The following is a 26,960-nucleotide window of genomic DNA, read 5'->3' as shown; positions in this document are numbered from 1 at the left end:
TGGTTGTCAATCCATCCGTCTGTCAGCAGTTTGGTTTCACAAGCTAACTTAACTGGGATAAACTAAATTTCAGATAAATTTGGTATGCATCTTTATGCTGAGGAGAACTTGCAGAAGTTGATTTTCAGTATTCCTCATTGAGAGGGTTTATGGCCCAGATTACAAGTCTCCCTGACTTTGGTTTCTGCAGCAAGGAATTGTTGAATTTAACCAAATTCAACATGCTACTTTATATTGTTGCTATTCACAGCCCACCATCTCATCATTTACAGATATTATTGTCCCAGAATGCCCATCCTCCTGACTCTAGTTTCAATAGCATAACTTGACCAAGAGTTTATTTCAATCTTATTTAGCATTCAACTTTATATTATTGAGAAATCAAAAAAGTTTGCATTTCAATGTTCTATGTCATTTCAGTGTTCTGTATCAGTGTTCTCTGTCATCAGTTCTTTGCTCTGTTTCAGTGGTCTGCTTGAATGTTCTATGTCATTTTAGTGTTCTGTGTCATCATTTCATTGTTCTGTTTCAGTGTTCTGTGTGATCATTTCAGTGCTGTAATTCAGTGTTCTGTATCAGTGTTCTCTGTCATCAGTTCTTTGCTCTGTTTCAGTGGTCTGTTTGAATGTTCTATGTCATTTTAGTGTTCTGTGTCATCATTTCATTGTTCTGTTTCAGTGTTCTGTGTGATCATTTCAGTGCTGTAATTCAGTGTTCTGTGTCATCCTTTCAGTGTTCTGTATCAGTGTTCTCTGTCATCGGTTCTTTGCTCTGTTTCAGTGGTCTGTTTGAATGTTCTATGTCATTTTAGTGTTCTGTGCCATGATTTCATTTTTCTGTTTCAGTGTTCTGTGTGATGATTTCAGTGTTGTAATTCAGTGTTCTGTGTCATCCTTTCAGTGTTCTGTATCAGTGTTCTCTGTCATCAGTTCTTTGCTCTGTTCCAGTGTTCTGTTTGAATGTTCTATGTCATTTTAGTGTTCTGTGTCAACATTTCATTGCTCTGTTTCAGTGTTCTGTGTGATCATTTCAGTGCTGTAATTCAGTATTCTCTGTCATCATTTCATGGTATGTTTCAGAGTTCTGTATCATCATTTCATGTTATGTTTCAGTGTTTCAGTGTTAAGTTTCATCATGTCAGTGTTCTAATTCAGTGTTCTGTGTCATCATTTCATGTTATGTTTGAGAGTTTGGTGTCATCATTTCATGTTATGTTTCAGTTTTCTGTGCTATCATTTATAAAACTTTAGTGCCTGTGAGTGTCTGCATACTTCATTTTCTTCAGTATAACAAATATTTTTATTTCTGTGGAATTGAGCATGCATATTTATACTGATTAGACTTTAAATGTCCTATGATTTAAATGAAGTTGCTTTTGATGCTGTATCATTTAAATGAAGTTGCTTTTAATGTCTTATGATTTCAGTTTTGACACAGACTGCCCATCTTCCTAACTTCATTATTAGCAGCAGAACTTTATTAAGGATTCATGGATTTAGTATTGGGTATTGCATAAAATTTCATGATTGATCATAATTTTCTTATAACTGATCCCTGATCAACTTGTAATCTATTTGACTGCTGATTTTTTATTTTTTTATTTTTTCTCCTAATACATGTAATTTCATTAGTCTGAAGCAGCTGGAAATTGACAGAACTGACTTACACCATGACTGATGACAGAACTGACTTTCACCATGACTGATGACAGAACCGACTTTCACCATGACTGATGACAAAATGGATTTTCACCATGACTGATGACAGAATGGACTTTCACCATGACTGATGACAGAACTGACTTTCACTATGACTGATGACAGAATGGACTTTCACCATGACTGATGACAGAACCGACTTGCACCATGACTGATGACAGAACTGACTTTCACCATGACTGATGACAGAACTGACTTTCACCATGACTGATGACAGAATGGACTTTCACCATGACTGATGACAGAATGGATTTTCACCATGACTGATGCCAGAATGGACTTTCACGATGACTGATGACAGATATTATGATATAGTTGTTTACTACTTTATTGAATGTGACTGATGCTCAGCAGACATTTACTGGTAATTCGAATGGCATTTGTTGGATTTGGCATGCAGCTTTATACTTCAGACATTTAATAGAGAATCCTTAATAAAGATCATATACATATAGTACCATATATACTCACTTGTAAGTTGAGTCAAACTGCAAACAACAAAGATCCAGATTTGCCATGTCATATTGCATCTGCAGATAATGATAATAATAATAATAATGAGGACTTTGTATAGCGCCTAATCTTTAGAAGCTCTAAGCGCTTTACAATATTAGACAACACCTATAAGATAAAAAACATATAATGATATGATTACAAAAACAAACACCATGAAATTAGAAAACATTAAAAAACATGGTGATAATATTTAAGGTAGGAAACATTATTAGGTCTTTAAGTTTGCTCTTGCAGTCGAAATAAGTGAGTTTTGAGAGCCCTTTTGAATGTGATCACTGTGTCTTTGTGTCTAAGTTTAGTGGGCAATTCATTCCACCTTGCTGGGCCCTGGTATGCAAAAGAACGCTGTCCATATGACTTTGTTTTCATAGTGGGAATAATGAGTATACGATTTTCAGAAGAGGAGCGTAAGTATCTTGCTGGTGTGTACACATGGGTGAGGTCAGATAGGTATGTTGGACTAGAATCCAACAATGAAATGTAGCACAGAGAACAAATTTTGTGTTTGATTCTGGATCGAATGGATAGCCAGTTTAGAGTACAGAGCAGCGTGAAGGTGTGCTCTGATCATGGTACTCTAAGTATGATCTGAGCAGCTGTGTTTTGAACTTTTTGAAGTTTCTGGAGCAGATATTGAGATGAACCAGACAGAATTGAGTTACAATAGTCCAGTCTTGAAAGTACTAATGAACACAAAAGTGTTTTAGTGGCATCAGGTGAAAGATATTTGCGAATTGAGCTGATGCGTCTCAACTCAAGATATGCAGCCTTGCGTATGTTCATGACATGTTGGTGCAATGTGAGAGTACTGTCCAGAGTAACAGCCAGGTTGCATACTGATTGTGTGAATTTAATGTTGGTACTGCTGATATTTATTGTTTGAGGTAAAGGATGTGAATGAGAAAGTCTTTGTGTTGTGATCAGAATGGCCTCAGTTTTATCATCATTCATCTGCAGCTTGTTACATGTCATCCATGATTTCACCTCAGAAATGCACCTCTCTACACCTTGGATGGTAGCATCAACTTCAGTTGGGTGGCTAGATTTGTATATTTGGGTGTTATCAGCGTACAATTGGTGAGACACTTGATGATGATCTATGACACTTGAGAGCGACTGAGTGTAATGAATGAAGACAACAGGTCCAAGAACAGACCCCTGTGGAACACCACAACATAGATCAACTGGGCTGGGGCGTATTCCATTTGCAGATACAATTTGTGTCCTGTTGACCAAGTAGGACTTGAACCACAGTAAGGCTGTATCATGAATGCCAAATACATGCTGGAGATGGTGAAGTAATACATCATGGTCTATTGTGTCAAATGCTGCAGACAAATCAAGGAGGGTGAGGACTGTAATCTTTCTGCCATCCAATGTAGAGAATGTCATTAACTACTTTTAGAAGAGTAGTTTCAGTACTGTGGCAAGGGCAATATGCAGATTGTACATTGCTAAAAAGACTGTTTGAATTTAGATGATATACAAGCTGGGATAGAACAACCTTTTCTAAGATTTTTTATATGAATGGGAGATTAGAAACTGAGTGGTAGTTCTTTAAATCGTTATGGTCAAGTGTTGGTTTCTTCAGCATCGTTATAGTCTAGTGTTGGTTTCTTAAGCATCGTTATAGTCTAGTGTTGGTTTCTTCAGCAGAGGCTTTACAATGGCAGTTTTGAAAAATGATGGGAATTCCACGGATGAGAGAGAGGTATTAATAACATCAGTTAGTGAAGGCAATACTGGATCTAAGCACTCAAGCAGCAGTGATGTTGGAATTGGATCAAGTTCACATGACTTTGGTGCACTCTTCATCAAGATTGAAGAGATCAGGGTCTGTGTTATATGCTCTACTAATTACTCCTAACAAACTGCACACACCCAGATCTGCTTGTGCATTATTCAACAGCAGATCTGGGTCTGTGCAGTTTGCAGTTGGACTTGTCTTATAAGCGAGTATATATGGTATTTATTGTAGGAATAAAGGGCTGTCTACCTATCTTTATATCCAGTTTCATCATTATTTTCAACATCAGAATTAACAACATAGTGAAATGCCTTAATCTAGAAACAGATTGCTCATTATGGCAAAGTCTGTGACCAATTTTTATGCACACTATTGAATGCCTACTAGAGATTTGCTTAATTAGAATTTAGAAAAGGTCAGAAAGAAAATGGGTTCAAATTTTCAAAATCTAGAACTCTTTGTTATACATGTACATCTTTGCTGATAACCAAGAATTCATAATGACCCAAAAATCTTCCTTGACACTTCTCTTATCCCTGTTGTCGAGGAGGAGACCACAATTTTAGGGCTTAAGTTAACCCTAAAATTGTTTGTGTTCTAAATACACCACTCCCTCGATAACTCGCGCACATAGGGGTCCAGAAACATCGACCACACTATAAGTGAGGCGCAAGTTATCGAAGGACCTATAAAATAAGCCCAAAACCAATAAAGTGATTGACGACATAACGGAGAAATAAGGGGGGGGGTAAGCAGATTATACTGTTGAATACTCACTTTATAATCGTTCTGAGATTAACTGTTAATAAATATCTCTTCATAACGGTGTACTTTATTATTTCCTCATAGGACAACATTAATTTCAGGATAAATTACAGTATATTGAGGCAATCATCGAAAACATTATTCCACGTGGTTTCCGTTCACTTAACATGTGTACCACTTCACACATTGTGTACTACGTCACTAATTTTTATGTTGAATTGGATACATTCTAGTTTTATTGTTTGATCCAAATTAGACGTTTTTTTATATACAAAGGATGGACTGTTTTCGAGAAACAGTGTCGATCGAACGATAGATAGATAGATAGCTTTGAATGCAATAGAAGTAAAGTGGAAAAAAAACAAAACAAGGGTTAATCAGTACTAACATATTTAATTGGTCCACAAATTTAAAACAACGTAAATTAGAACAAGTTAATACTTGCCGTTTGTGCCACGCTTGACAAATATCAATTCACTTTTTGAAAAAATCAGTTATTTTTTTTTGTGTGTGTTACTCCTTGGTTTCTCTGCTGCCGAGCAAAATCCCTCAGATTTCTCAACTGCATGAGCTTTACGTAGTCAACATTTTGGGTCTCCAGCCACCTTATGGCAATATCAAAATATTTGATTGCTTCCTGTGCAGAGGGGTGGGGGGTGCAACATCTGCATCTGCATCACTTTCAACACTTGTGTTACTCCAGTTAGAATCATCTTCTGCTGCAAATTTGTTCGCTATAGAAATAATTATAGTTTCATGTGACATGTATTTGGCTGTGGGGCAATCATTGTCAGCACAAATCCACTCCTCCATATCATCAAGAGAAATGCCCATCTCAGGACCATGAGTCTCTATGAATTTCTCCCAAACAGCCTCGGCATTAATGACATCAGTTTCACTGAAACATTCGAAGTCACTATCATCATCGTTGTCTCTGTTACTGTTTTGCTTTACATCAAAGGCAGCTCCAAGACCCTTAATCCAGCACCTGAGGTCTCTTGTAATCGATTTTTTTTATTTTATGCAACAAACACTTCCCCAAGTTGTTGATCAAAACAAAGCCAGCATGTACATATAATTAGGTTCTCACAGAAGTACTCACGGGTTTCGATGTGATGGTCGATTGACTCTTTTCATGTTTTCAATGAACAGAATATGTTGTAATTATAATGTTTACACTGAAACGGAATTAAAGGATTAGAATGTGACTTTCACACAGGAAGACGTTTAATTGGTGTTTATTTCATTCTCTGTTGCCACTTGTTAGCATTTACCAGAAGTTTTCATTGATCGCTATTTCACCAGACTGTTTATTTACAGTATACTGACAACTATTTATCATAAAAACTTACATAATATATGATATCTTTAAACAGAGATCTCGCTAGGATTTTAAAAGTGGGTCTTTCTGCCTCTGAATTCAATCACTAAATATCAGTACATTTTCTCACTCGGCTGCTAGTCAAAGCCTTTGAACTAGCCGCCTAGCTGTTGCAACATGTTTTTTTTTTTTTAAATGTACTCTTATAAAATGGCAACAGTATATCAAAGAGTCTTTCAGTCACTCAATTCTGTCATTGTAAATATCAGCACAGTTAACTATCAACACATTTTCCCACAAAGCAGGTGGCTGAAACAGGACCGGCAAATCTTTGAATTTTCCCGCGCACCTATTACATGCATATGGAGGACTCCCGCCTCAGTGTTTTTCTGCGTCCCAGATCAAAAATTGGCATCCAAATACATGTAATTAAGCATTTTCGAGATCTCTGAAATTAATTCTTCTTTAGAACTTGCAAATTTCAAAATATGGATTATATTTTTACGGGCATTAATCACCATTTTCGATGATAAAATGAGCAATGCATCAAGGTTTAATTTATCAATTCTTATTGTAATTTTTTCATGTTCAGCATATTTTAAAGATATTTTGAATACATTTTCTCTGGAAAAAATCGGAAGCCAAGACAGACACCGCGTTATAAGCGGGATCGCGAGTTATCCGGGCACGAGTTATCGAGGGAGCGGTGTACTGATATATACTCCCTTATAAGTTGAGTCAAACTGCAAACAACAAAGATCATGATCTGCCATAGCATAATGTGCATGAAGATCAAGGTCTGTGTTGCTTGTTGTACTGATTACTCTTAACAGAAAGCACAGACCCAGATCTGCCAGTGTAATAGATACCTCAGGGACAAATGTCAATGCCCTGGGTTTAATAGTAAGTTGTGGGAAACACAACTTGGGAATCAGATCTTGCTTTGCTTATAATGGTCTTTGTTTAAAAAAATGACTGTTTCAGTACTCAAGTAAGATCTAAACTTGACTGTTTCAGTTGTGTATGGATCAGACTCAAGTAAGATCTAACTTGACTGTTTCAGTTGGGTATGGATCAGACTCAAGGAAGATCTAAACTTGACTGTTTCAGTTGTGTATGGATCAGGCTCAAGTAAGATCTAACTTGACTATGGTTCACTTAAGTATGGACCATGACTCAAGTAAGATCTAATTTGACTGTTTCAGTTGTGTATGGATCAGACTCAAGTAAGATCTAACTTGACTGTTTCAGTTGTGTATGGATCAGACTCGAGTAAGATCTAACTTGACTGTTTCAGTTGGGTATGGATCATACTCAAGTAAGATCTAACTTGACTGTTTCAGTTGGGTATGGATCATACTCAAGTAAGATCTAACTTGACTGTTTCAGTTGTGTATGGATCAGACTCAAGTAAGATCTAACTTGACTGTTTCAGTTGGGTATGGATCATACTAAAGTAAGATCTAACTTGACTGTTTCAGTTGTGTATGCATCAGACTCAAGTAAGATCTAAACTTGACTGTTTCAGTTGTGTATGGATCAGACTCAAGTAAGATCTAACTTGACTGTTTCAATTGTGTATGGATCATACTCAAGTAAGATCTAACTTGACTGTTTCAGTTGGGTATGGCCCATGACTCAAGTAAGATCTAATTTGACTGTTTCAGCTGCGTATGGATCAGACTCAAGTAAGATCTAACTTGACTGTTTCAGTTGTGTATGGATCAGGAGTCAAGTAAGATCTAAACTTGACTGTTTCAGTTGTGTATGGATCAGACTCAAGGAAGATCTAACTTGACTATGGTTCACTTAAGTATGGCCCATGACTCAAGTAAGATCTAATTTGACTGTTTCAGCTGTGTATGGATCAGACTCAAGGAAGATCTGACTTGACTATGGTTCACTTAAGTATGGACCATGACTCAAGTAAGATCTAACTTGACTGTTTCAGTTGGGTATGGATCATACTCAAGTAAGATCTAACTTGACTGTTTCAGTTGTGTATGGATCAGACTCAAGTAAGATCTAACTTGACTGTTTCAGTTGGGTATGGATCATACTAAAGTAAGATCTAACTTGACTGTTTCAGTTGTGTATGCATCAGACTCAAGTAAGATCTAAACTTGACTGTTTCAGTTGTGTATGGATCAGACTCAAGTAAGATCTAACTTGACTGTTTCAATTGTGTATGGATCATACTCAAGTAAGATCTAACTTGACTGTTTCAGTTGGGTATGGCCCATGACTCAAGTAAGATCTAATTTGACTGTTTCAGCTGCGTATGGATCAGACTCAAGTAAGATCTAACTTGACTGTTTCAGTTGTGTATGGATCAGGAGTCAAGTAAGATCTAAACTTGACTGTTTCAGTTGTGTATGGATCAGACTCAAGGAAGATCTAACTTGACTATGGTTCACTTAAGTATGGCCCATGACTCAAGTAAGATCTAATTTGACTGTTTCAGCTGTGTATGGATCAGACTCAAGGAAGATCTGACTTGACTATGGTTCACTTAAGTATGGACCATGACTCAAGGAAGATCTAATTTGACTGGCTGAGTTGTATATGGAACAGTAATTGAGTAAGGTCTAACTTGACTGGCTCAGTTGTGTAAGGATCAGGACTAAAGTAAGATCTAATTTGACTATGGCTCAGTTTTCGATATCAGCTTGCAAATCATACCTGAAGATACTTGATTCAATTCACAGTCAGGGACTATGTCTTTGTCTGGGGATATTTATAATTTCCCTGTCAGAAAGCTTTCATGTTGAGGCAAACAAACCACCACTTTATCTCAGGTGAACAAAGCTGACTCTTTGGTATACTACCAAAATACATGTATCCATCCAATTCCATATATGACGTCTTTGGTATAATACCAAAATACATGTATCCATCCAATTCCATATAGGATGTCCTTGGTATAATACCAAAATACATGTATCCATCAAATTCCATATAGGATGTCTTTGGTATACTACTGAAATATATGTATCCATCCAATTCCATATATGATATCTTTGGTATAATACCAAAATACATGTATCCGTCCAATTCCATATAGGATGTCTTTGGTATACTACCAAAATACATGTATCAATCTAATTCCATATATGATGTCTTTGGTATACTACCAAAATACATGTATCCATCAAATTCCATATATGATGTCTTTGGTATACTACCAAACTACATGTATCCATCAAATTCCATATATGATGTCTTTGGTATACTACCAAACTACATGTATCCATCAAATTCCATATATGATATCTTTGGTATACTACCATAATACATGTATCCATCAAATTCTATATATGATGTCTTTGATATGCTACTGAAATACATGTATCCATCCAATTCCATATAGGATGTCTTTGATATGCTACTGAAATACATGTATCCATCCAATTCCATATATGATGTCTTTGGTATACTACCAAAATACATGTATCCATCAAATTCTATATATGATGTCTTTGATATGTTACTGAAATACATGTATCCATCCAATTCCATATATGATGTCTTTGGTATACTACCAAACTACATGTATCCATCAAATTCTATATATGATGTCTTTGGTATACTACCAAACTACATGTATCCATCAAATTCCATATATGATGTCTTTGGCATACTACTGAAATACATGTATCCATCAAATTCCATATAGGATGTCTTTTGTATAATACCAAACTACATGTATCCATCAAATTCCATATAGGATGTCTTTGGTATAATACCAAAATACATGTATCCATCCAATTCCATATATGATGTCCTTGGTATAATACCAAAATACATGTATCCATCAAATTCCATATATGATGTCTTTGGTATACTACTGAAATATATTTATCCATCCAATTCCATATATGATGTCTTTGGTATACTACCAAAATACATGTATCCATCCAATTCCATATATGATGTCTTTGGTATAATACCAAAATTCATGTATCCATCAAATTCCATATATGATGTCTTTGTTATACTACCAAAATACATGTATCCATCAAATTCCATATGTGATACATGTATCTTTAGGCCCAATTTTGGATGTGAACTCAGTCAAGATGTTTTATGATGATGTACCCCAAGTGAAATTCTTAGACATTTTAAAGGAATGTGGTCTATATAGTTCATCTGGACCTAATATTCTTAGACATTTTAAAGGAATGTGGTCTATATAGTTCATCTGGACCTAATATTCTTAGACATTTTAAAGGAATGTGGTCTGTATAGTTCATCTGGACCTAATATTTTTAGACATTTTAAAGGAATGTGGTCTATATAGTTCATCTGGACCTAATATTCTTAGACATTTTAAAGGAATCTGGTCTATATAATTCATCTGGACCTAATATTTTTAGACATTTTAAAGGAATCTGGTCTATATAGTTCATCTGGACCTAATATTTTTAGACATTTTAAAGGAATGTGGTCTATACAGTTCATCTGGACCTAATATTTTTAGACATTTTAAAGGAATGTGGTCTATATAGTTCATCTGGACCTAATATTTTTAGACATTTTAAAGGAATGTGGTCTATACAGTTCATCTGGACCTAATATTTTTAGACATTTTAAAGGAATGTGGTCTATACAGTTCATCTGGACCTAATATTTTTAGACATTTTAAAGGAATGTGGTCTATATAGTTCATCTGGACCTAATATTTTTAGACATTTTAAAGGAATGTGGTCTATATAGTTCATTTGGACCTAATATTCTTAGACATTTTAAAGGAATGTGGTCTGTATAGTTAATCTGGACCTAATATTTTTAGACATTTTAAAGGAATGTGGTCTGTATACTGGACCTAAAATTCTTAGACATTTTAAAGGAATGTGGTCTGTATAGTTTATCTGGACCTAAAATTCTTAGACATTTTAAAGGAATGTGGTCTATATAGTTCATCTGGACCTAATATTTTTGCATATGGTTATTGTTTACCTTTCTCTTTTATTTTATATGCAGAATTTGAACATCTTTACCTTTATATTTTTACTGAAGGACTATGTTTAGTTTTATTTGAAATGGTTTTTGTTTGCAAATTTTGTTAAAAATAATAATAATAATAATAATAATAATAATAATAATAATAATAATAATAATAATAATAATAATAATAATAATAATAATAACAGTGCCTTTATTTTCAAGGGTAGCCATTTTGTTGAAAATTTTTTATCTCCCATTGAGACCTCTATTATATACAAGTTTTGACAATAGATATTGTCTCATTAATACAAGCTTGAAGAAAGGAAAAGAAAATATGAAGGAATACAGTTATTAGTCATACTGATGCATCATGTAGTCATTTTTATATTGTGACAAATCCATTTTTTTACTGTGATGAATCCATTTTTGTACTGTGATGAATTTTGTTTTTTCTACAGTGATGAATCCATATATTTGTACTGTGATGAATCCATATTTGTACTGTGATGAATCCATTTTTATACTGTGATGAATTTTTTTTCTACAGTGATGAATCCATATATTTGTACTGTGATGAATCCATATTTGTACTGTGATAAATCCATATTTGTACTGTGATGAATCCATATTTGTACTGTGATGAATAGATCCATGATAACGCTTCTGTCACAGATTGGTCTATATCAGAGGCCCAGAATATGCAAATCCTTTCTTATTTCTATTTGAGGTTTTGGAATTTGGACATTTTTAGTTGAAACAGATGCTAATAAGGGTGAATATGGATCAACTTGTGGCTTGACAATATGCTGGCAATATTAAGGTCCTTCTTGACTTGAAATCTTGCACATATGTTTATATTTTCTCAAAAATATTCTTTCCTTAATTGTGAGTATTCTTGGTTGATCCATTGTGTGATTGACATCTGTATAATTTTCACAAAGAATAATCCTGAAAACTTGTTACTGAAGTTGGTATGGCTTTATTAGGTAGATTTGGCAGCAGAATCCTCATCTAATGTTAAACAAATCAAATAAAGGTTGAACATAAACTTTGTAAAACATACCTGGTGTGAAATGTAGAGAAATTTATTGAATTTTTGATAGCAACCAGTGTTTAGAACTTAACCTTTAACTGTCACTTTATAGTCAATATTGTGCTGATGTGTCATTAAACCATATACATACATGTATATTATACTGATGAAACCTTGAATGGGTGTGATTTCCAGCATTACACATTCTCATTTAGAGGACTTATTGCTCCTGATTGTTGTAATGTTGATATCTGAAGTATGCTTTTGTTTTGAGTTAGGATTTAAACTAAATCTAACATTCAGGTGTTATTTTGGAAGGAGACCGTGAATAAGTTTGAGTTTCATTTTTGACTGCATCATTGAGAGGATTTATGGCTCCTGACTATCCATCCTCTAAACTTTGGTTTCTGTAACATAATTTTGACATGGATTTGTTGATTTCTTCTAAATTTTGTATAATAACAATAATGATAATAATAATAATAATAATAATAATAACAATAATGACCTTATTTAAAGACGGTAACACAATTAGCTAAAAACTAATCTACCCTGAGGCCCTCATACCTCAGATGAGTTTTACTTGCAGTTTCTTATATCATAATATCGGTGGAGTTATGATGTGTTTTTTTTTACCAAGATGGGGTTAATTCCTTAATATTGGTGGAATTGTGAACTTTTATCCCAAGCTGAGATTTAATTCTTTAATATTGGTGAAATTGTGACCTTTTATCCCAAGCTGTGGTTTAATTCATTTGCAGCAATAGATTTATAAAAATAAATTGTCAGCATTATATTATTGAACTCTTGCATGAATTTGATTGCCAGCATTTTACATCCTTTTTTTGTGAAAGAATTACTCCCAATTATTGGTTGCACCCCTTTTGTAACCATGAATCTCCTCTATTTAAGACCCTCTATACAAAATTTTAGCAAGCTGTGCCCTTTCAAAGCACCTATTGCTCACTGACCCTTTCAGAATTTGGTCTAATCCTGACCCATGCTCATTTAGATAGAAACATTTTCATTTTACACACTTGTTAAAAAGATGTTCAAATTTTTTGTGAGTGGTTTCTCATATATTTCCACTTGAAATTACTATATACTTCCTGTATATTAGTCCAGAATGTGGGACAATACTCACATGATGACCCACAAACTGTAACATTATTAATTATTAAACTAGGGTTTACTGGCACTTTTAACACATTATTGGCTATATCATGCTAAAAAATGGGATTTAATTGCCTTTCCCAAGGGCACAGCAGGGCAGAAGACTCAAGCTGGAATGGGTAGATACTGAATCTGACTCTACCAGCTGAGCTACTGTGACTGGTTCCTAAGCAATGTTTATTGACACATCAGAAAGGTCTATAATTAGTTTTTGTTGAAATGTGGCAAATGTTGCCCATTTACAACTTTGGTCAAGTAAAGTGAACATGCTTAAGGTTTAATTTGCTAGGGCCCCACTCAGAAACCAAAGTCAATCATGTCTGCCCAGCTAGCTGTCCATCCATTCCATCCAAAAAATTTGGTTTCTGCAAGATATACATCATTTCTAATTTGCAGGAGTTACAGCCCTTGATTACCTAACTACATAACATTGTTTTCCACAAAATAAGTTTGCTAAGATTTGTTGCATTTAAAAAACAATTGCAATGGTTCTTTCTATTTCTAAGATCTTAAGCGAGTTTGATATGCAGCATTCAGTGATATCACATACAGTAGTTGTGTCCTCTGATTGTCCATCCTCCTAACATTTGTTTCCACAACATTGCTTTGCTAAGAATTGTTTTGATGTCATCCAGATTTGGCATGCAGCTTTATGTTGATTCATCCTTAATTTCTAGCATTATGACACATTATTGCAGGAGTGATTGCCCTTGATTGCCTATGCTTTTCACTTTGATTTTGTAATATAACTTTGTTAGAATTGTTGGATATTAACCAAATACAATAATGCTGCAATACTGAGATAAAATCTTGAATGAGTTTGATTACCAGTGTTCCGTAACAGAATGTGTACATGTTGTATCCCCAGCTGTCCATCTTTCTGATATTGGTTTTTACAGGATTTCTTTATCAAGGGTTGTTGGATTTCAAACCATATTTGGCATACAGTTTGATATTAACGAAACCTTACATGAGTTGAATTTCCAGTGATGTATAATATCATTTAGTAGAGTTATGGGTCCTGATTTACCGTCCACTTAAATTTTGTTCATCAGAATAACATTATTAAGGACTTTTGGATTTCAACCAAATTTAGCATTATCTTCATATTGATGAGACCTAGACAGAGTTTGATTTCTAACGTTCCATGACATCTTTTATAGGTATTATGGACGAGCATTATTTTACCATGGATTGTCAGATTTCAACTAAATTTGACAGATTGTCAGATTTCAACCAAGTTTGACGCAGATTTATATATTGATAAGACCATAAATGATTTTAATTTACTATTATACAGGTTAGAGCATTTGCACTTTACGGAGATTCGAACCCAGGTCTGTGGGTAAAATGTACCCATCGCCTTGCTACACACACCAGCCCATATTCCTTCATGACCAAACACACATCACCAAAAAATGATGCTACTTAATCAGTGTTATATGCACTTGTGTGTAGCAGACATGCTCGCATGATAACCATTTACCTGCGGACCTGGGTTCAAATCTCTGTAGCTCTGTAGAGTATGAATTAAACATTCTCTAACCTGAATGATAGTATTATATATATATATACTGTAATATTGATTAATTACCAGCTTCAGTTAATAAGAAGCTCATAAATTAGAATCAGTGTCATTTGTGAACTTTATCCTACTTCCATCTCTTCACTATTGTTTGTTTGACAGTACATCAGTATCATGGAAACTTTTATTTAGTTCGCAAATGAAATTAGCTAATTTCAAAGTTATTGATCAGTTAATACTGAATCTAATGAAACACCTGCAAAATAATGTATAGGTCATGTTTTAATTATTTCCATGCACTATGGTATGCAAGCACACCTGCATTAGTCATGCTATTTATCAACAAAAGCCTTCAAATTAATCAACAATTGCATGAGCATGTAATGAGAGCTCTAATCATAAATACCATATATACTCACTTATAAGCCAAGTCCAACTGCAAAACAACATAGAACCATTACACAATATACCAGCAGCAGGTCATGGTCTATGTTGTTTGTTCTACTGGGTACGCTTAACAAACTGCACAGACCTGGATCTGCTGGCACATTATGCAATGGCAGATCTGGTTCTATGTATTTTGCTTTTGGATCTGACTTGTAAGTATATACACAGTACCTACCAGTATCTTTAATTATAGGTAGGATTAAAACTGCTTGTGCATATTCCCATTGTTACTGGGAAATCAGCTGAACTTGAGTAAAACAAGGATTGACCCACATTGGGAATAAAAGCATACTTGAATAGACTTCTGTACAGTATTTCTCCCAAATACTGTAAGTATAAAGATGAAGGGGGCATGGGGCATGCATTGTAAATTTTTTAAAGGATTGGAGGGGGTTCTTATCAGAGCAATTTTTATTTTAAAATAAATATTTACTCATATTTGGTATAAGACAGGGAATGGGTTTATTATGGGAACATTACAAACAATTTATTTATTATTTATTTTGAATAGACCTACATTCTGTTTTATCAATCTCTCTAGTTGGAAATAAAGGAAAAATAATTACTATTTAGTTTGTTACAACTCAGTATCTTTGTTCCTGTGTTTGTTCCTATTGAAAATCATGCAAAAATCTTTTACCTAGCCGGTGCTTTCCTGTCTAATGCCTGTTAGATGACACTTTCTAGTCAGCAGGGACATTGCATATGACAAAAACATACAAAACTTGATGTTATGCACATGCTGTATACAGGAAAGAGAGGTGATGTTGATTTGAAGGTCAACATGATCAAGGTCATATTGTCTTTGATTTTGTATACGGTGATGAATATGATCTTTGAACAAAAAAGATAACATTGATTTGTATGGCTTCGAGGTCTGATGCAATGTGACATCTCTATTATCTTGAAGACTCAATTTTACAAAAATAATTTGCTCCCAAAGGCTAACATTCATGAATGGACAAAATTAGACACTGTTATGACTTATGGTCGCTGAGTAAATGAAAAAGCAAAACCATCAAGTTTTGTAAAATTCAACAAAATAATTTATTTCCTTAGAATATAAAGTGAAAATTTAAATGAAACTTACAGCATTTTTTAATTAAATCACAAATAATCCTAAAAGTTCAATCACATGTCCAAAAGTATAGAGTGTTCCAAACAAATCTGAAATGTGCTGATGTACCAATAGTCTTGAATATGCTGATGTACCAATAGTCTTGAATATGCTGATATAGCCATAGTTTTGATTTATCAGAGTGATATAATCCAGAATGTCTTTGAATGAATTCACAATAATCCCAAAATAGTGTTTTAGTCCAAAATATCAATGAGCACTTTGCATTTCCAATGAATAATTTCAATTAATAATTCCTCACAAATTATATTAGAACGCAACTAAAAGTGATTCCACAAAGACTGATATTAAAATAAGAATGGCTATAATGTCTCCTCAACTCCATGGTAGATCAAAAGGTCATCTAATAATCCAAGGGTTAGATACTCCAGCCCAGGCTGACTGCCTACATGTGTCCTTGTGAAAGAACTTTAATGTAACACCCATTTGCTTGGTAGGTAATGGTCAATATGTGTTAAAATTATACCAACCATCTCTAGTCATTGGTAGGTAATGGTCAATATGTGTTAAATTATCCCAACCATCTCTATTCCTTGGTAGGATATGGTACATATGTGTTAAAATTATTAGTGCTTTTAAACCAACCAACCATCTCCATTCCTTGTTAGGATATGGTCATTATGTGTTAAGATTATTTGTGCATTTAAACCAACCAACCATCTCTATTCCTCATGAAAATAAACAATAGAACTATTACCCCTAATTAAAGCATCAACTAAAACTTCTGCAAAGCCTATGAAGGACAGATAAATAATTGGAAAAGTGTGTTCTTATGTATAATCAATTTATTTTGCATGCTTGACCTTTATCCATGACTGAGGATATAGAGTCTAGGTGTGGACCTGTTTTTGTCTTGTTCGTAAGTTATAAATAGGATTTTTATTGATGTCTGAGTTCAAGGTCTATTTTTTAAAGAAATTTAGATTGTTCTGGAAGCAAACGTTTGACCCATAACATTGGTCATTTTCTTAGATTTTTAAATAAGGTACAGATAATGCATGTGTGTGTTTTGGGACTTTTAACATAGTTTTAGTCGGATCACTATGTCTGTAGTGTGACAGTTTATAGTGATGTCTAGCAATGACGCATCATGCCACAGACATCTAGCATCATGTCCCACCCAGTCACATTATCCTGACACCAGGCCGACCAGTCCTAACACTAACCTCTTAATGCTGAGCACCAAGCAAGGCAGCTGCTAGTACCATTTTTATGTCTTTGGTATGATTTGACCGAGGCTCAAACCTGTGACCTCCCACATTTGAAGCAGTTTTATTGCATATAAAATACCTCAGTATAAGGTAGTCCCTTGCATAAAGTGGATATAGTAATGGATTCCATTTCATTATTTAACAGTAATATTGCATATAAAATACCTCAGGATAAAGTGCCATCACCTATAAGGCAGTTGACTTTTATGGTTTACATTAATAGTAATATTGTGATTGAGTACTGTAGTTACTTCAAAGATATGAAGGAGTACTGTAATTACTTAAAAGACATGAAGGAGTACTGTAAATGCTATAAAGTCATCAAGTACTGTAATTACTAAAAAGACACAAAGGAGTAATGTAATTACTATAATGACATGAGGGAGTATAGTCATTACTATAAAGACACAAAGTAGTACTGTAAATGCTGTAAAGACATGGAGTGCTATAATTGCTATAAAGACATAGAGTACTGAAATTACTATAAAGACATGAAGGAGTACTGTAATTACTAACAAGACATGGAGAACTGTAATTACTATAAAGACATGAAGGAGTACTGTAATTGTTATAAAGACATGGAGAACTGTAATTTCTATGAAGACACCAGGGAGTACTATAATTACTGTGCAGACATTCTGCCAGGTCTAAAACATCTGATGGAACATTTCCAAGTGCCTGAGTCAACTATTTTTGCAGCAACAAAATACTGTTTGATTTGATCACCTAGTAATATCATCCATACAAGTCTTGGTCACAAATATTTACTATTTTTACATAATGACCAAACCTGATCACATGCTAAACATGAAATCGAATAAATGTTGGCTACACACATTCTAGCTAGAACAACTCATCCCATGCATTTAGTGTTGGCTGCAACACTGTTAACAGTCTGTTTAAGAAGAAGAAGAGAAAAAAAACATTACTCATATCAGATGACAGAAGGTTGATGCCACATGGAAGAAAAAAATAGATAAACATTTGATTGTATGGAAAGACATATAAACAACAATTTTCCTTTATTGTGAAAGATTTATAATTAAACATTCTCAACATAGCCTGTAAGTAGTAAAGAAGTTAGTGGACACATCATATCTTTGAAATAGTGCAAATTTTATAGAGCTGAATTTTATTGCTGTGTGGAGAAAATCCATTATGAACATGATTGTAGTTTATGCCAAACAGTATCATGTACCTATTTTGGAAGAAAAGCAAGCATGCTGAATTATTCCTAAAGGCAATCAAACTATCACAAAAGCAATCAAACTATCACATTGAAATGGGATTTTCTACCTACAGACCAGCCATAAGTAGATTGAAAAATGGAATGATTTTATTGTTGTATTATTTATCATACGATTTATATAGCACTTTATAGACAAGGTGGATATATACCCTAGACACTTGTTATTTTGTATGTATACCCTAGAACAGGGTCTCAAACATGCAACCCATGGGCAGCATGTGGCCTGCAAAATGATTAGCATCAAAAAGTGTCATAAGAGATAACACAGGTGGTACAGCCGTTGGACCATCAAAAATACCCTCATGCGGCCCTCAGGGTGGTTTGAGTTTGAGACCCCTGCCCTAGAGTACCTGAAGATTATCTCCAGTATGGTGCTATTTAGTCTGTTGTTAGCAGCACATCAGCATATTAATTGCTATATAGTTAAAATTAAAGTTACAAAAGAATCAGTCTGGATACTGATGCATATTACAGTGCTTTTAATTCTAGATTTGTATTCATATGCTTTTTATTGTAGAATATAGAAAGTACATCAGCTTCATCATGCATGCATATATATATATATATATATATATATATATATATATATATATATATATATATATATATATATATATATATATATATATATATATATATATATATATAAATAGAGAGAGAGAGAGAGAGAGAGAGAGAGAGTGATACAGACAGACATACAGTAGAGGAAAGTATCATCAGTCCATGGTTAAACAATTGACAAATTCACAGTAACCTTACACTGCAGTATTGTGGCAAAAATTCTTGTGAGATCAGTCATCCTAACTTTTGTATCAAAAAGGCATGAGACATATCTACTGGATACAGAATCAATCACAAATTGTAAGTGTACATTAGAGTCATGATTCCAGACAGTAGAATCCACTTGGTAAACTGAACATATGATAAATGAAGTGAATTAAAATCTGTATGGAATCTGGGAAGATAAATTAATTTAAATAAATATTTGGAAAAATGTGGGCATGACCAATGGTGATAATAGTATACATATCCTGACCTTCTGCCAGAAAACTGACAAATTATGAATACAAACTTATGAGACAGCACTTTTTAAAAGTAGTTGTGGCAATTATAAACACAGCATAGTTGCCCTCACAGTGTCTTCTTGTTTGGCTAATATTTACGAGATTATGGGAAAACAAAACCATTATAACTGCAGTTACGTGTTAGTACTTCATCAGGTATTCTGTTATTCAGCTGTATTCTTTTGAGAGAGATTTTATGATGAGAAATGATGAAACTTGCATGCAAAAGTGTTTTTTTATCAATTATTTTTTTATTTCACATATTTTAAGATTGTTTTATTACAGTACAGCCTTGTCTGTCAACTTACCCATTAACCTATTCATGCCTGATCTTGGCTACAGCCTGACAAACTCCATATGCCAATCAATGACAACTTTGGGTCACTAAAATGGAAAATTAAATGATACTTACTAAGTTTGATGATAATTTCATAGAACCATAAGGATAATACAGTTTCAATTAAATTATCATCAAACTTCAACTTGGTAAGCATCATTTAATTTCACTGAACCTTTCATACCCTAAGGGACCCCATTAGATGTTTAGAGTGTATCCTGTGACAGAAGTATAGTAGGTAAAAATGGCAAATCACTACACATTGTAAATTGTGAGAATTTTATATGCAAATTCAACTGAACAGCCAAATGCATATACTAAATTTAAAATCATTAGGTTGGAGCTCATTCAAAGAGTTTTTCACCAAATGTCAAGTGAAATGTGATAAGTTTATCATAATATTTCAGGAACGCAGAGTCTTTGCTCCAACCAGCTGTTTTTAATGTTGAAGCCACAGGTACCTTGTCTGATAAAGCATCACTAGTAAATGTCATTTTGTACCATGTAATGTAGAATCTTGGTATTGATCCAAGCGGTTTGCAAGGTGGATTTTTGCGACCTTGAATTAGTGTCCCTGCTCACACCTGAAAATGGGCCTGGAAACTAACAAACAGTTTGGTTTCATTATTCTAAATAAATCAAAATATCTACATGAGTGACTTTACAAATGTATTGTGCATAAGCTGCCATGTGAATATTACCCAAATAATTTCCTGTACAGGATTGCCTGAGATCATCTATTATTTACATCTAAATGTCTGAGATCTAAGAAATGAACAGTTTGTCATTTTGGCCAGAAAGCAATGCTAGAAACAAAACCAATTTGTATCATGGAAAATTTCAAGGGAGGGCAATTCTAAGTATTCAACACAGTATCAACATTCTATGCGACTATATACTTGGGTAAATTACTTCTATTGCTAAACACTCATCCCATAAACATTTAATCAGTAAGTGTTGCAAATGATTTGAACCATTTGATAAAAGTAGAACTGTGATACTAGCAGATATGGTTGTATTGCTAGCACCATAACCTTATCCATTATGAAAGAGGATAGCAAAGAATTCCAAAACAAAATGTACAAATTAGCAACATGGATAGATCTGGTTTTGGTCATAAATGCACAGCAATCAATTTAGGTTCATTATTATAACTCTCTTGACAGTCTCTAATTTGAGCATAAAATATCAGAGATATGATATATTATTCAGATAAAATTGAAAGAGCTTGTGTCTGCCACCCTGGAAGCAAAAAGCAATGTAATACATCTTGTCAAGCTAATTGTTATATTGATATGTCATACTCTAGCAAGATCAATTGGCCATCATTAATTCAGGGAGTGGTTAGATTTAATTAGAAGAACTATATAGTACATAATTAATTGACCCAGTCTGTAATTAAATGTAAAGGGATTCTTGCTTAATATAGTGTATGCTTGAATATAATTGTATTTAAAGGCATTGATTGCCTTCAAACCCACTCATCTCTACCACTCTCTTCCACTCTCTCTTCCTTTATCCCTCTCTTACTCTGTCAATCTCTGTCTTCCTGTCTCTCTCTTCATTCTCTCTCTTCCCACTGTCTTCCTCTCTGTATCTGTATTTTTCTCTCTCTCTTCATCTTTGTCTCTGCTCTGTCTTCCTCTTTGTCTTTCTCTCTTCAGATTTCTGTCTTCCTCTCTCTCTTCCTATTTTTGTCTTTCTGTTTTTGCCTTGTGGGAGGTTCCAACCCCAGCTTATTCATACCAAAGATTGATAAAAATGGTGAAAGCAGTTGCTTCGCTTGGCACTCAGCATTAAGAAGTTAGTCTTCCTCTCTCTTTTATTCTCTCTCTTCCCCCTCTCTCATCCCCTATGCCTTTCTCTCTTTCATCTTTACTTCCTCTGTCTCCTCTCTTTCTTCATCTATCTTCATATCTGTCTTCTTCTCTTTCATCCTCTCTCTCTTCCTATATCACTCCTTTCACCTGTCTTCCTCTTTCTGTCCTCTCTGTCTTCCTCTCTTCATCTCTCTTCTTGTCTGTCTTTCTGTCTTCTTTTTATCTCTTCCACTATTTTTCTCTGTCTTCTTCCCCTCTCCCTCTCTTTCTCTTCTTTTATTTCTGTTTCCCTCGAACTTTTCCTTTAACCTGCTCTCTTTCTCATTCTCTCTCTCTCTCCATTTTCATTGTCTCTCTAGTGCTCTCATATATACTCCCCTCTTTCTCTCTGCAGTACACAGAGCACATAATTATAAATTGTAAACATTCTTTTCTTGTATTTATGTTCTAAAATTGAATTGTTATATTCTCCTTTTCATAGGTAAATACACTGGAAGACATCAAGGCCATGGCAACACATATGAGAAATGCCAGGAAGGGTATTACTGACAGGGGATGAAACAAGATGCAACAAAATATGTCAATGACTGCAATAAATTTAGTAGAGTGAATCTAGGGCTAATGCAAGCAGTACCTCCTCTGAATCCTATACCAGTGCCATCAAAAGTGTGGAGTTTAGTTGGAACCAGTATTATTGGTCCTCTTCCAATGACAGATAACAGGAACAAATATATTGTTGCGGCCTCATACCATTTTTCCAAGTGGTCTGAGACTGAAGGTATCCTAAACAAAAGTGCTTATGAAGTAACAAAATTTCAACTTAATATCATATGTTGCCTTGGTCCTATGGACTCACTCATAATTGATCAGGGAAAAGAGTTCACAAATAAGCTTATTGATAACCTAACAAGTGAGTTAGATACAGACCATACGATTTCCTCAGCATACCATTGAAAAACCTATGGGCAGAAAGAATGTGACAAAAGGACCCTGAAAGAAATATCAACCAATGACCAAACAACAAAAATTGGGACATCTGGCTGCCCAGTACACTGTTTGCATACAGGACAAGTGTGCAAGCATCTACCAATGTCACACCTTTTGAGATTATGTATGGGAGGAAGACTTGTATTATTTTCACACCTTGCCAAAGCAGAGATTGCAATAAGTTCTCTCATGATGAATTGACAAACATTAACAAACACAGGAGTTTCTAGCTCAAAGTGTAACAGAAAACATTAAAAATGCACAGATCTGCCAGAAGCCAAATTTCGAAAAAAGAAATAAATTCTTTAAAACCTTTCAAAAGGGAGCTCTTGTTCTTATGAAGAATGCCAATAAAATAAGAAGATTTGGTTGCAAACTGGCACCATGATGGGTGGACCCTTACATAGCAAAAGATGTTCTGTAACAAAGGACATGGTAAGAATGCAGAATGAACCTAGTGGCAAACTGCAATTGAACATCTATCATTGTAGCCATGTGAAACTTTATACAAGGAGATCAGCTATGGCAAGAAGCCAGCACCACCAAAGATTCCACCAAAGATGCCACCAATGCCAAGAAAATATTGAAAGAACTACTGAAAAGACATGCCAAAAAACAACATCAGAATTCAACTCCTCCAACAATAAGTAATAGAAGTAATGGTAATCCACCTGAAGTTCTTAAAAGACAAAACGATTAAACAATTAAAAAGATTGACAACAAGACTACCAAAGAGACCCCAGGTACACAAGGAAAACAAAAACATTCATAATATCAGAAAAAATCCATCTTCCATCCACCTATAAATTGTAAAATTGAAAAAGAACACAAAGACTGCTGCAGAGAAATGCAAATCACCTTTATGAAGCAACCAAAGTATAATTTACACAAGACATCCTCAACCTCAACAAAATTGCAAATTGCACAAGGTGGTGGCAATTGTAAATTTAGAGCTGTAAGCTTTGCAATTTCAGGAAGTGAAGAGAGCTACAACTATTGCCATATTAGTATTGTCAGGCATATGCATTCCACAAAGGTTGCTAAAAGCTTAGAAACTACTTCAACAACAATGTAAATAAATATTTACAGTACAGTAACATGGAGTCAATTATTGTGTGGGCAACTGAAGCTGAGATTATGAGTGCAGCATCATTGTTATCCACAGACATTTATCTGTATAGTGCTGGTGGATCAAATTCCAAAGGAGTTAATATTATTGGTTAAGGTACCCACCATCCTTTCCTTGGACACTTTCACTTGTCTGGAATTTATTTACAAAACCTTGCAAATGACCATTTTAATGTAGTATTAGGTTGCTAAGTGGAAGCATAAACATTATTTAAAACTTGTACCTTGTGTGCTGTAAGTGATTTTTGAAAGGTTGTTAGTCTGAAATTGTAATCGGCAGTAATGTTTGGCTTGTTTGAAATAAAAACTATGTGAAATTTTGTTAAGTGAACCATTATATGTATTATATTTCACATGTGGGCCTTATGCAGTTTAGGAAAGAGTCCATTAATGAAAGAAACCAGTTGGTTGTAGTGGGGAATGAATAAGCTAGCAGAGTCTTCCCCACCCCAACCAAACGTTAAATGACCCATTACATGTATGATATTTCACTTGTAGGCCTTAAGTGTATTACAGTGAGCCCATTAATAAAAAAAAAATTATGTAGCTGATTCTGTCCCCCCCCCCATGGACCGCTCCAGCGGCCTAGTGGTTAGAGCATTTGCCACGGATGTGGGAGGTCATGGGTTTGATCCCCAGCTGAGTCATACCAAAGGCTTACAAAAATGGTACTAACAACTGCCTTGCTTGGTGCTCAGCATTAAGAGGTTAGTGTTAGGTTTGGTTGGTCTGGTGTCAGGATAATGTGACTGGGTTGGACATCATGCTACATGTCTGCGGCATGATGCCCCAGTGCTAGACATCACTATAAACTGCCACATTGCAGACATCATAGCGATATGACTGAAAAATTGTTAAAGCTATGTTAAAAATCCAAATCACATCACCACCACCCCACATGTTAAGTGACCCATTACATATATATTTCACACATGGGCATTAAGCTTGTTACCAAAGAGTCCATTACTGGAAAGAAACTAATTGCATGTGGAGGTGGGAGTGGGAGGAAACTAAATAGTTGTAGGAAGTGGGAAAGAAAACACTAGAGGGGGAAACAATCAGCTAGCCAATTGTTTCCCCACAGAAAGAATCAGCTAGCTGATCCTTTCCCCAGGGAAACTTTTAGCAGTGGGGTAAGAATAAGTATGTCACTCCAGGTTCACTGGCAACCATATTTCCAATCAATCAAGTGAAATCCTGAATGTGGAAAGAAAGTTGGCTAGCAGTCAGATACCAAGCTATCAGCCTTTTCTTGTGTAAGGCATACAGTCATGTAAACAGACTTTAACAATGCAGCTCCCAAACACAATCACTTTGTTTAATGAGTACCAAGTTATGCATCAAACTGCAGTCTTCCACATCATTTACACAGTTAACGAATGTTTCTGCCTGAAGGAAATTCATCATTGTACACAACATTACAATGGCCTACTGAAACTCATCAATATACATTACATTACAATGGCCAACTGAAACTCATCAGTATACATTACATTAACATGGCCAACTGAAACTCATCAATATACATTACATTACAATGGCCAACTGAAACTCATCAATATACATTACATTAACATGGCCAACTGAAACTCATCAATATACACTACATTACAATGGCCACCTGAAACTCATCAATATACACTACATTACAATGGCCACCTGAAACTCATCAATATACATTACATTATAATGGCCAACTGAAACTCATCAATATACACTACATTACAATGGCCACCTGAAACTCATCAATATACATTACATTACAATGGCCAACTGAAACTCATCAATATACATTACATTACAATGGCCACCTGAAACTCATCAATATACATTACATTATAATGGCCAACTGAAACTCATCAATATACACTACATTACAATGGCCACCTGAAACTCATCAATATACACTACATTACAATGGCCAACTGAAACTCATCAATATACACTATATTGCAATGGCCTACTCATCAATGTACATTACATAAGAAAGGTCAACTTCACTCCAGTGTGCAAAAATTGGCTTTAGTAACCATGTGAATACATGAAGAGCAGAGGACAACCAGTTTGGAAGGCACATGAATTCATAAACTGTTTATTATCCCAACATAATCTTATGTAATATCAATGAAAAGCATGCATAGGAATGGAATGGTTATATATGCCTCCTTTAAGTAAATGGATGGAAAATATCAGTCTATCTTGTTTTGCTTTCATTAGCTTGATGGCAGAATGTTTTTAAATCTCCATCTGAAAGTGATTTTTATCCACATTGACTCAAGTGTTTATGGTCAAGGATTAATATGTATGTACCATCCTTTTTGGTTTTAGAAATATGCCAAAGAGAAAATATTTTGTTGGCAAGTTGGAGCAGGGCCTGACAACCTTTTCCCCCAAATAATCTTCAAACACTTCCTCAGAGTCGCTGAAGTTATTTTGGGGGTGAAAGTTTTCATTTGAAACTAGTTACGTCCAGTTTTATAGTCCTGGAAAGTATTTAAAATCCAAATGTCAGAATTTTCTTTCTTTTCTTTCTGGAAACAACACTTTTGCCAGCAATGAAATTGGCAGGAGTGTTAATAGGACTGAAAGGAAGATCCCTATTTGGCTGGGAGGTAAGGACAAACATATCCATAAAAGGAAGATCCCTATTTAGCTGGGAGGTAAGGACAAACACATCCATAAAAGGAAGATCCCTATTTAGCTGGGAGGTAAGGACAAACACATCCAGAAAAGGAAGATCCCTATTTAGCTGGGAGGTAAGGACAAACACATCCATAAAAGGAAGATCCCTATTTAGCTGGGAGGTAAGGACAAACACATCCAGAAAAGGAAGA

General features: G+C 34.8%; 1 long non-coding RNA gene across 1 annotated transcript; it reads left to right on the top strand.

Annotated features, from left to right (window-relative positions):
* Positions 1–5,017: 5,017 nt before the first annotated feature.
* On the top strand, positions 5,018–24,447 carry LOC149808412 (uncharacterized). Its single transcript, XR_016419813.1, has 2 exons — positions 5,018–5,091; positions 22,493–24,447. It is a non-coding gene; the product is annotated as an uncharacterized LOC149808412 (long non-coding RNA).
* Positions 24,448–26,960: the final 2,513 nt, after the last annotated feature.

This window comes from Sinohyriopsis cumingii, chromosome 1 (assembly GCF_028554795.1).
Source record: "Sinohyriopsis cumingii isolate HCF-2022 chromosome 1, ASM2855479v2, whole genome shotgun sequence".
Classification (NCBI taxonomy): Eukaryota; Metazoa; Mollusca; class Bivalvia; order Unionida; family Unionidae; genus Sinohyriopsis; species Sinohyriopsis cumingii.
The sequence above is the reverse complement of the archived record's forward strand: the minus strand, read 5'-3'. Positions and strand labels throughout refer to the sequence as shown.